Here is a 10,979-nt window from a genome sequence, read left to right as displayed (position 1 = left end):
TCTCTCTTTTTATATATAATATTTTTTATTATTTTTAGCATACAAAATTTTTTAAGACATACCACACAAATTATTATACATATGTCCTTGTTTGGACTTCCTTCAGCATCTCTGATAGCCTTCCGTCTTGATTATTTCTCCTGCAGTTCTTAATATTGCCTTTACCTTTTCTAACAAATCATTTCTCCCTTTCCATTTTTACAATATTTCTTAAATTACTCCTCACAGAACTTTTTGTAGTCCTACAAACGTAATCTGATCATCACAAATACTTTTCAAATACTCAGTAAATTTAATCCAGTCTTCGGTAAACCTCTGGTCCCGCCGATCTCGGATCCTTCCTGTTAGTTTGTCTAATTTTGCGTAGTCCATCAATTTCAGCCTCCATTCTTCTAATGTTGGTAGTTCTTTTTGCTTCCATTTTTGGGCCAATAATATTCTTGCTGCTGTAACTGCATATAAAAAGAACTTACAATCTTTCCTCTTTATATCATTTCCAACAATACCTAAAAGGAATGCTTCCGGTTTTTTAATAAAAGTATATTTCAACATTTTTTTCAACTCATTATATATCATCTCCCAGAAGCATTTCACCTTTTTACATTCCCACCACATATGATAAAATAATCCTTCTTTTTCTTTACATTTCCAACATTTATTACTGACTTTATACATTTTTGCTAACTTAACTGGTGTGATGTACCATCTATACATCATCTTCATCACGTTTTCTTTTAATGCATTACGTGCAGTAAGTCCTAAACCTTCTTTCCATAATTTGACCCAATCACTTAACTGAATATTATATCCTAAGTCTTTTGCCCAATGAATCATAACTGATTTTACCTCCTCATCTTTCAAGTGCCATTCAAGCAGTAATTTATACATTTTTGGCAGAATTTTAAAATCGTTATTCAATATTTCTTGTTGAAACCTCAATTCTTTTTCACAGAAACCATTTTCTTTGATATCTTGTTTAAACACTTCATTCACCTGATAATAATGTAAGCAATCATTAACATGCTCTTTCACTTCTTCGTATGGTTTCAATTTCCATTTTCCTCCTTCTTTAACCCCCCCCCCCATTTCTCAGAGTTTTTTAGGGAGGATGGCGGAGCTGGAGGAGGCAGATAGCAGCTGGAGGGCGGCTCCTGTGGAGGGGAAGAGGTGGAGGCTGGACGCGGTGCCTCCTGGCTCAGCTGGCTACGGCAGATGGAGGCTCCGGGCACGGCGCTGCTTTGGCGCAGCATGGCGGAGGCGGGCAAGGGCGGTGAGCTGATGCCAGGAGGCACTGCATCCAGCCTCCGCCTCTTCCCTGGCACACTCCAGAACTTGGCACCCTGGCACCCCGCGCCACTAGCCTCTATGGGTAAGACGCCCCTGAGTCATTTAGCCGTGTCCGACTCTTCGTGACCCCATGGGCCAGAGCACGCCAGGCACTCCTGTCTTCCACTGCCTCCCGTTATAGTACTTCTAAATAAACATGCATAACATAGGGGGGAAATATTACTTGCTTAAGGCATTTGTATTGCAACTATTTGCAATATAAGAAGTGCAACCAGATCAGTGGAAGGTTAGTAATAAACCTTCAGTTGTATCTTTCCAAAGGAAACCAAACCTGATTAAGTGCTGTACAGTGGTACCTCGGGTTACATACGCTTCAGGTTAAAGACGCTTCAGGTTAAAGACTCCGCTAACCCAGAAATCGTGCTTCAGGTTAAGAACTTTGCTTCAGGATGAGAACAGAAATCGTGCTCCAGTGGCGCAGCGGCAGCAGGAGGCCCCATTAGCTAAAGTGGTGCTTCAGGTTAAGAACAGTTTCAGGTTAAGAATGGACCTCCAGAAGGAATTAAGTTCTTAACCCGAGGTACCACTGTACTCCTGAAACTTAGTCCTGCTTAGAGAAGTGGGACACCTTTAACAATATAAAGGGGGGGGGGGGCGGGGACAGGGGCAGAATGATGTTGATGAAAGAAAGAAGAATGGCAGAAACAAAGTTACCCTTAGTCTAATTTATGCCTCTGTGCTGAGCTTCCATTGTGCAGCTAAACAGAGAGGTGTGTGCATACATGGTTTTGTTGTGTGTTTTTAAATCGATTTTGCTTCACTTTAAACATGGATTAGGGATGCCTGTGAGTGTGAAGGGGTGGAACTGTGGAAGAAAAGCATTAAAAGAACTTGGAATCTGGATGGGGGGGCAGGGAGGGGCAGATGCCGCTCCCTGTGCCCCCTTAAATCAATGAAAATCAATAAAAATACATAGCTAAGGTTCTTCCTCCCCACCCCAACAAAAGGCCTTCCCCGCCGCAACAAAAATCCTAGCTTCGTCCATGACCCAGAGTATCAAATATCATTCCTTATATGTGTGAATGAGCCATTACAGAACTGTCATATCATTATATGTTGCCTTAAAACACAATTCAGTGGAATCAGCTGACACATTCTGCTGCAAGTCCTCATCAGGTGGTAGTTAGTAGTCAGAGATAACCGAGGTCAAGTGATGCACACAATTGTCTGAAACAGCCCTAAGTGTTATCTAATTTCAAAAATCAAACCTTGGCAGGTAGTTGCTATTCAAAAACACAGACAAAATACATTCTACTTATGTCTCAGCTCATGTTCCTGGCACTACAGACCTCAAGAGATTCTTGAACACTGAAAGCCTATAAGGAAGGACAATCCATTCCTATGGCTCACTGTCCCCCCCCCCCCCGGGCTAAAAAAACCCGGCTGATTGATTGAGCAATCAAAACTGGAAAGTGCTGGCGTTTCTAGACAAACAACTGTCACAGAAACACTATACACATCAGTAATACAGAAAAGCCACAAGCTGGATCCCTGCCAAAAAATAAGATTTCTCTCCACAGTGAAATATGCAGAATTAAGATCAGTGTGCAGGTGTAATCAACACCAGCTTGCTGACAGAATACAGCTACCGGATTGTGAGTGATCTCTCCACCCAGACAATTAGAACAGCTGACAGTGTAGATTGTTTTGATCGTTTGATCTGTGCCTCCCCATAACTAGCTGACACGAATGTTTGGCGGGAACATGGAGATTCACAGCACGATGAGATCTGATTTGCTTAGTCAGCAATCTGAGATGCTTTGGTTAAGGATGAGTAAATCTGCCCATTTCGGTTCTTCACTTTTCCAATCTTAAATTCAGTTCTTCACATTTCCACATTAGTTTGTGATTTATTGATGTTTGTTTAAAGTTCTCGTGAAAATTCATCAGCATTTTAATGCTGATCCTAAAATACACATTTTTGTATGCAGTTTTCCCTAACAAGCACATTTTTGCAAAGTCATTTCCCCTACTGTAATGTATTTGTGTGTGTGATTTTCACTAATATATGCATTTTTATTCACAGTAGGTGCATTTTTATGCCCTAGTAGATGCAAGAATGAGGGACGTGGGTGGCGCTGTGGGTTAAACCACAGAGTCTAGGGCTTGCCGATCAGCAGGTTGGCAGTTCGAATCCCCGCGACAGGGTGAGCTCCCATTGCTCGGTCCCTGCTCCTGCCAACCTAGCAGTTCGAAAGCACATTAAAGTACAAGTAGATAAATAGGTACCGCTTCGGCAGGAAGGTAAGCGGCATTTCCATGCGCTGCTCTGGTTCTCCAGAAGCGGCTTAGTCATGCTGGCTAGATGACCCGGAAGCTGTACGCCGGCTCCCTCGGCCAATAAAGCGAGATGAGCGCCACAACCCCAGAGTCATCCGCGACTGGACCTAATGGTCAGGGGTCCCTTTACCTACGTGCAAGAATAGTGCAAAGTGGTGGAATTATACTGGACCATCCACATATCATTCTGTTTTTGGAGTTGTTCTGTTATGCTTCCCCATTGTTACTGCACCAAACATTTAAAGTATGATCTTACCACTTGAAACAATCACGGCTGCCCCCAAAAAAACCTGGGAAATTTAGTTTGTTTAGGGTTCTTCAGGGTCTTAGCGCACCAAAGGAAGATGAGCAAAGCGAACCCAGAAGAGGTTCAAATATGCTTATTGGGGGCTGAAAGGTAAAATGGAAAGTGGGAGAGCTAAGTCTGGGTTATTTTCCCTGCGTCATGGTTCCCTCCTCTATGACACCAAAGTCAGATGTGGGGCAGGGTGGGGGGAATAAACCACAGCAAACATAAAGCTCAGCGATGTGAAAACCCTTGGTACCAAGCCTTGCTTGGTAAATAGACCGTACAGGAAACTGAAGAGCAATATTTGGTTTCAGCGACACAAACATGAGGAAGTGGAACTCATAAGAGGTCAGGTTATGACCGTAACAGCTGTCTTGCTGAAAAGGAGTGAAACCGTGAGCAAAAGGGTAAGAAAAAAAGCATGTCGTTGGATTGAAATTAAGGGGTTATTAGCTGTAATGGTACAAAAGAATATGAAAAAATAGTTCTTTTTTTTGTATATAAGTAAAAGTATAAGTTACAATAATTTAAGAAGATGGATAGAAAATAAGGTTTTTAGCTGTAATGCTATGAGATAAGGATTTGCTGGATGAACAATTTGAACTGGAATACAAGAAGGGGAGGCATGAGGAGGTCAGGGAAATATGTTATTGAAAAATAAGTTATGAAATTTATGTGTTTTTAATATTTTTTCTTTCCAACTTTTTTCTTTTTTTCTGTGTTTGTATAGAATGGAAAACCCTAATAAATATCTTTTAAAAAAAGAAAAAAGAAAAAAAGCATGTCATCACAATAGGGAAGGGGCTTTTTCAAGTGTTTTGACCACATGCTTCTCCTACTCATAATGCAGTACTTTTAGCTTCAGTATCCAACTCGGCATCACCATAATTAACACATTCCCCCCCCAATTGTTTTAGGTGTATGTCCTCAGCTTGTCGGGGATGCGGGTGGCACTGTGGGTTAAACCCCAGAGCCTAGGACTTGCCGATCAGAAGGTCGGTGGTTCGAATCCCTGCAACGGGGTGAGCTCCCGTTGCTCGGTCCCTGCTCCTGCCAACCTAGCAGTTCGAAAGCACGTCAAAGTGCAAATAGATAAATAGGTACCGCTCCGGCGGGAAGGTAAACGGTGTTTCCGTGCGCTGCTCCGGTTCACCAGAAACGGCTTAGTCATGCTGGCCACATGACCCGGAAACTGTATGCTGGCTCCCTCAGCCAATAAAGCGAGATGAGCGCCACAACCACAGAGTTGGCCACGACTGGACCTAATGGTCAGGGGTCCCTTTACCTTTACCTTTTACCTCAGCTTGTCAGAAATATGACTGTTGTATGCAACCCCAGTCTCCGAGCAGTGAGAGACTCCAGGGTTTCCTGTGCTTACCCAGGGTTCCTGTTTCCTTGGAATGAAGGTCAGTGAAAACGGTGGTATCTTTAGGATATATTGTTCTGAGTGTAGGATAGAGGGGCTCGTAGCAGGAACACCCAAATAGGTCTCGTACCTTGGAAGTCAAACGGAATCCGTTCCAGAAGTTCATTCGACTTCCAAAACGTTCGGAAGCTCCTGCAGCCAATCAGAAGCCACTTTGGACATTCGGGTTCCAAAGAACGTTCGCAAACCGGAACACTCACTTCCGGGTTTGCGGCGTTTGGGAGCCAAAACGTTCGGCTCACAAGGTGTTTGTCAACCAAGGTACGGCTGTACACAATAAAAGGGATATGTGGAGAAGGCCAAGGATCTCAGGCAAGGGAGGGGGAAGCCCCAAACAGCATACGCAGAATACTGTACCTCTGAACATTGCACTGCTTCCTTCATTTCAGCTCTCTTAAAAGATCCCCACGCAGACTTTGGATGTTATCAGCCTTAAGACCAACCATGCCACTGATGGATCCTCGTGGAAAACGGACTGTATGTGTACAACTCCTTATGTGGCTTAGCTGTGCCTTTGCTTCAGGAAACCGGCCTCGAACAAAGAGAAAAATGGGAGGGCAGCCAGCTCACTTCACACCTAACCTGTTTCTAAAGCCTCAGAACTTGTGCTGTATTAAACAAAGATGCCTTCACTTCCGAGTAAAGCGACGATTTCTATTATACCGTGAGGGCTATGTATGCGTAGGCTCTCTCTGTAGAAGTGGCTAGACAAATTTACAAAGCAACACTCACACAGGAATTCTGGCAATGGAATCTTTAGACTCCTCCTACGACCTGCTCTCTCCCCCCCCCCCCGCTTTACCTGTCTCTCCTCTGACCATGTGACCTTTGGACCCACCCACATTCACCTGGAGCTCTCCGGCAGCTCCTGATTCTCTCCAGGAGACCTCAGCTTTGTTCCGGAGAGTTTTTCCTTTGCACTGGACTGCCATGGACTGAGGCTATATGTCATTTCTTCCCTTCCCTTCTAACCGTTGACATTGGGGTCGTCTTGCAGCTATTCCTGCCTGACTTTCTACTGCGGGAGAGCAAAACCAGGGGCTCTTTGGGAACGACCAGGTGCTTCCATCCAGGTCATTGGCGTACCTATTTTCCACCTGCGATTTCCACACAGGTGAGTTGGCAGCACGCAGACAGCTTGGAAACCAAGCTGGCGTAAAAAAGGAAAGGGAAAAAGGACGCTTTGCCTTCCAAACGGGTTGTGATTTGTTTTGGTTTTTGTTCTGTGCCTCTACGGTCCAAGGAATTGCTACGTCTTCCTGGACCTGGATGTGAAACAGGAACAATAACTTTTAGAGAGTTTTCACATTTCTGTAGCTCTTTTGATCAGAAGCCGGGGGTTCAATGCTTAGAGCTAGACAAAGGTAAATTCAGCATCAGCCTATAATAATGATTGTATGAAGACTCCATACAAATTACTCCAGACTTGAAAAAATCATCAGAGTGCTTCAATAAACAGGATGCTGAATCTTTTTAGTCTTGTGTTGCTCCGACACAGGGTTTCTCAAACTTTGGTCCCCAGCTGCTTCTGGACTACAATTCCTATCGTCCCTGACCACTGGTCCTACTAGCTAGGGGTGATGGGAGTTGTAGTCCAAAAAGAGTTGGAGACCCAAGTTTGGGAAACTCTGCTCTAACAGCACAATACTGCATGTCTAATCAGATGTGAGCCCCATTGTTTTCAAAGGGGCATACAGTACTTCCAGAAATATGTGCATGGGACTGCAGCCTAACTTGGATTGTCTGAAAGGAAGTTATAGTCTCCCTGGGGCAGTGTCTATCAGGGCTGCTTACCTGTGGCTTTCCAGGCACTTTTTGCAACTCCCATCAACCCCACCTAGGGTCCAATAGTCAGGGAGGGCAGGAGGTCACAGGTCAGCCATCCCTACTTGGGATTATATTCTCTATGGTCACACATCTATACCATACCTTTAAAGCACTCTTATACCATTTTAACATTCATGAATCCCGGGAACCGTAGTTTGTTGAGGGTGCTGGAATTGTAGCACTGTGATGATTAAGCCCAGCATCTTTTGGGGGAGATGCCATGACTGTGAAAGTGGTATAAATGCGCTTTAAATGTGTAGTATGGATGTGACCCTAGTAGTTATTAATCTAAGGTAAAGGTAAAGGGACCCCTGACCATTAGGTCCAGTCGTGACCGACTCTGGGGTTGCGGCGCTCATCTCGCTTTATCAGCCGAGGGAGCCGGCGTACAGCTTCCGGGTCATGTGGCCAGCATGACTAAGCTGCTTCTGGCGAACCAGAGCAGCGCACGGAAACGCCGTTTACCTTCCCACTGGAGCGGTACCTATTTATCTACTTGCACTTTGACGTGCTTTCGAACTGCTAGGTTGGCAGGAGCAGGGACCGAGCAACGGGAGCTCACCCCGTCGCGGGGATTCGAACCACCGACCTTCTGATCGGCAAGTCCTAAGCTCTGTGGTTTAACCCACAGCGCCACCCGCATCCCTATTATTATTAATCCCGTTATTAATCTACGTCGCTGTTTATTGGAGTAGAAACTCTCTAACCTAGAGAACTCGTCCTCACAGCCCCACAGATTTTTTTTAAAATGGTAAAAGTTGGCAACCTGAGTAATATAGGAATGATAATAATACTCGCCTACCTTACAGGGTTGTTGTCAGGATTAGGAGATGATGTTATGTGAAGCGCTCGGAAAAGACTATATGAATGTTAAGTATTATTCTACACGTGGCCCCTTAGCAAACATCCCCTAAAACTACAGGGCGGAAATTCGTTAACAGGAACGTTATTTGCTGATGCTCAAGTCTGTCTGACGCAGACCGTTGGGACTATATCCTTGGGCAGCAAGGGGAAGCGGTTGGTTTTCTTTCACTTTTGATTATGCTGCAAATAATTTCTAAAAATCCTAAGCACTCTTGTTTGCAAATAACTTCTGAAATCCTAAGCACTCTTTTTTGGAGCCAAGTCCGGGGTCAGTCCCTTCCTAAAGGCTTCCCGAGCCATCATTAGGGCAGTAATTATTTTTAAAGACAAAAAACAAAGCTGTGTGCAGTCTGATAATTACTTTACAACACTTATCTGTGACTTTGCAAAGGATCCTGGGAGGACACGCCTCTTGGATCGTGCAGAGCCTGGCACGACAGAGAGTGTCTTTCTGCCAGCCCGGACCGGGAGCAAGCCTTGCAGGGCGCAGTGGGATGACCTTTGGAGGAAATATGCACAAGTTCAGACTGCGAATGATTAACTTGCTTGATAAATGTAGGGGCAGAAAGCCAAGCTCTTGCCATTTCAAGTGGTGGATTTATGAAAACGACTGAGTAACAGCTCTGCCCTGTTCCCTTAAGGACTTCTCTTTAAGAATGGGCATGTGGGAGAGTGGCAATAGGGTTATTGTTTTGTTACACACTCTGGTTTCGGATTCCTCCTAAGGAGCGTACCGTATTTTTCGCCCTATAGGACGCACTTTTTCCCCTCCGAAAATGAAGGGGAAATGTGTGTGCGTCCTATGGGGCGAATGCAGGCTTTCGCTGAAGCCTGGAGAGCGAGAGGGGTCGGTGCGCACTGACCCCTCTCGCTCTCCAGGCTTCAGGAAGCTATCCGCAAGCCGCGGGAGGGCTGCGCAAAGTCACGCAGCTCTCCCACGGCTTGGGGAGAGGTGCCTGCACCCGAAATTTTTTTCTTTATTTCCCCCCAAAAAAACTAGGTGCGTCCTATGGGCCGGTGCGCCCTATGGGGCGAAAAATACGGTAATTACCACGCCTCCTGTGTTGTCTTACTGGTCAGTTCCACAGACCACTCTTTGTCAAAGGAGACGGTACCCAAGGCCAGATATTCTGGTACCAGAGGTAGAAAAACCCCACCTCCCCTCCCTCACTCCCCAGCAGTTAAAACAACAATAATGAATCAATTTACTAACAGCTTGCTGCCTTTCCATGACACCCCGAAATCAGCTGCCTGAGGCAGTTGCTTCGCCCTGCCTAATTGCTGGAGCGACTCTGTCTCTCCAGCTTTCTTGTTATATTGGGCTTTATCAAGTCCCCAGCAGTTGTCCCCATGTTATGCAGTAGAGCAGCAACTGTTTTCTCTGTGGGGAGGAACCAGTTGTATAATGCCAGCAGTGTGTTGTGTCTAAGGCCCATGTTGTTCTTTTTCCCCAGAAATGGGGGTTTCCTAACAATGGGGGTTTCCCTAACTGTTGTTAGGAAACCCCCATTTCCTTCCCAGAAATAGTATTTTGCAGAGTTTCCCATGAAGAGAGACCTCTGGGAATTGTAGCACCAGGAAGGGAATCAGGATCCCCTAACAACTCTTAGCACCCTTAACAAACTATAACTCCCATAATTATTTGCGGGAAGCCATAATTGTTTAAAGTGCTTTGAATTTATAGCGCTTTGAATTTATGATGTGAACGTGGCCTTACTTGAAGTTGTTGACTCCTCCGTCCATCTAAGGCTGCAAATCCTATGCACACAGACTTGGGAGCAAATTCTGTTCAACTCAGACTTTGGAGGAGTTACTTCTGAGTAAACAGAAGCAAGCAGGCATTGACATCATAGGGCTTACTTCTGAGTGAACATGCTTAGGTTCACACTATAGTACAGGTTGTAAATGCCCTCAGAAGGAAAAACCAGTGTGGCGCAGTGGTTCACGTCTTGGACTAGGACCTTGGAGATCTGAGTTCAAATCCCCACTCAGCCATGATGCTCATTGGGTGATCTTAGTTCAGTCATCATCTCTCAGCCTAACTTACCTCAGACACTATCCATTTAAAGCAGATGGCTTCCTCCCCCAAAATCTGGGAATTGTAGTTTATCCCTCACTGGGCTACAGTTCCCAGCACCATTAACAAACTAAGGTTCCCAAGATTCTGTGGAGGAAGCCACATGTGGGTGTGGTTGTGAGGATAAAATGGGGAAAGAGCCTTGAGGTACCTGGAGAAAAGTAATGAGAAATACATAAATAAATTTCTGTATTTCAGCACATTTACAACTCCCGGCTTCTGAACCAGCTCCTGGTAAGCGTTCTTTTAACTGCAGTTTCATCTGCAGCAATTAGCAGGTATTAATGTTTAGCACCATGCTATGAAGTGCTTCGCCTGCTGATTTCTACAGATCAGACTTCTGTTAACAGGAACCGGGAGTAAGCCAGACCCAGTTGGGAATCCAATTTAAAATGGAAAATGGTTAAAAAATAAAACCAATTACCTGGTCAGGCTCCTCATTGGTAATGCTTTTTTAACCACCTGGCAGATTCCCTCTCCACAGGCCTGGCCCGAGATATTCAGCTGCCTGAGGCGAAGAAGGAACCCCCACTCTCTGTCAAAGTAGACGGTACCCAAGGCCAGATATTTTGGTACTAGTGGCAGAAAAACCCCACCTCCCCTCCCTCACTCCCCAGCAGTAAAAACAACAATAATGAATCAATTTACTAACAGCTTGCTGCCTTTCCATGACACCCCAAAATCAGCTGCCTGAGGCAGTTGCTTCGCCCTGCCTAATTGCTGGAGCGACTCTGTCTCTCCAGCTTTCTTGTTAATATTGGGCTCTTATCAAGTCCCCAGCAGTTGTCCCCATGTTATCAGACAGTAGAGCAGCAACTGTTTTCTCTGTGGGGAGGAACCAGTTGTATAATACCAGCAGCGTGTTGTGT

At 45.1% G+C, this 10,979-nt stretch overlaps 1 long non-coding RNA gene across 1 annotated transcript; it reads right to left on the bottom strand.

The window, feature by feature from the left end:
• Positions 1-15: 15 nt before the first annotated feature.
• Positions 16-10,796, bottom strand: LOC310748236. Its single transcript, XR_014541233.1, has 3 exons — positions 10,081-10,796; positions 7,972-8,532; positions 16-452 (listed from the first exon to the last, which is right to left on the bottom strand). It is a non-coding gene; the product is annotated as an uncharacterized lncRNA (long non-coding RNA).
• Between the last annotated feature and the right edge of the window lie 183 nt (positions 10,797-10,979).

The sequence above is a fragment of the Podarcis filfolensis genome (genome assembly GCF_964270895.1).
Source record: "Podarcis filfolensis genome assembly, chromosome: 13".
Lineage (NCBI taxonomy): Eukaryota > Metazoa > Chordata > Lepidosauria > Squamata > Lacertidae > Podarcis > Podarcis filfolensis.
Note: the sequence above shows the minus strand (reverse complement) of the source record. Positions and strands in the feature narration are given on the sequence as shown.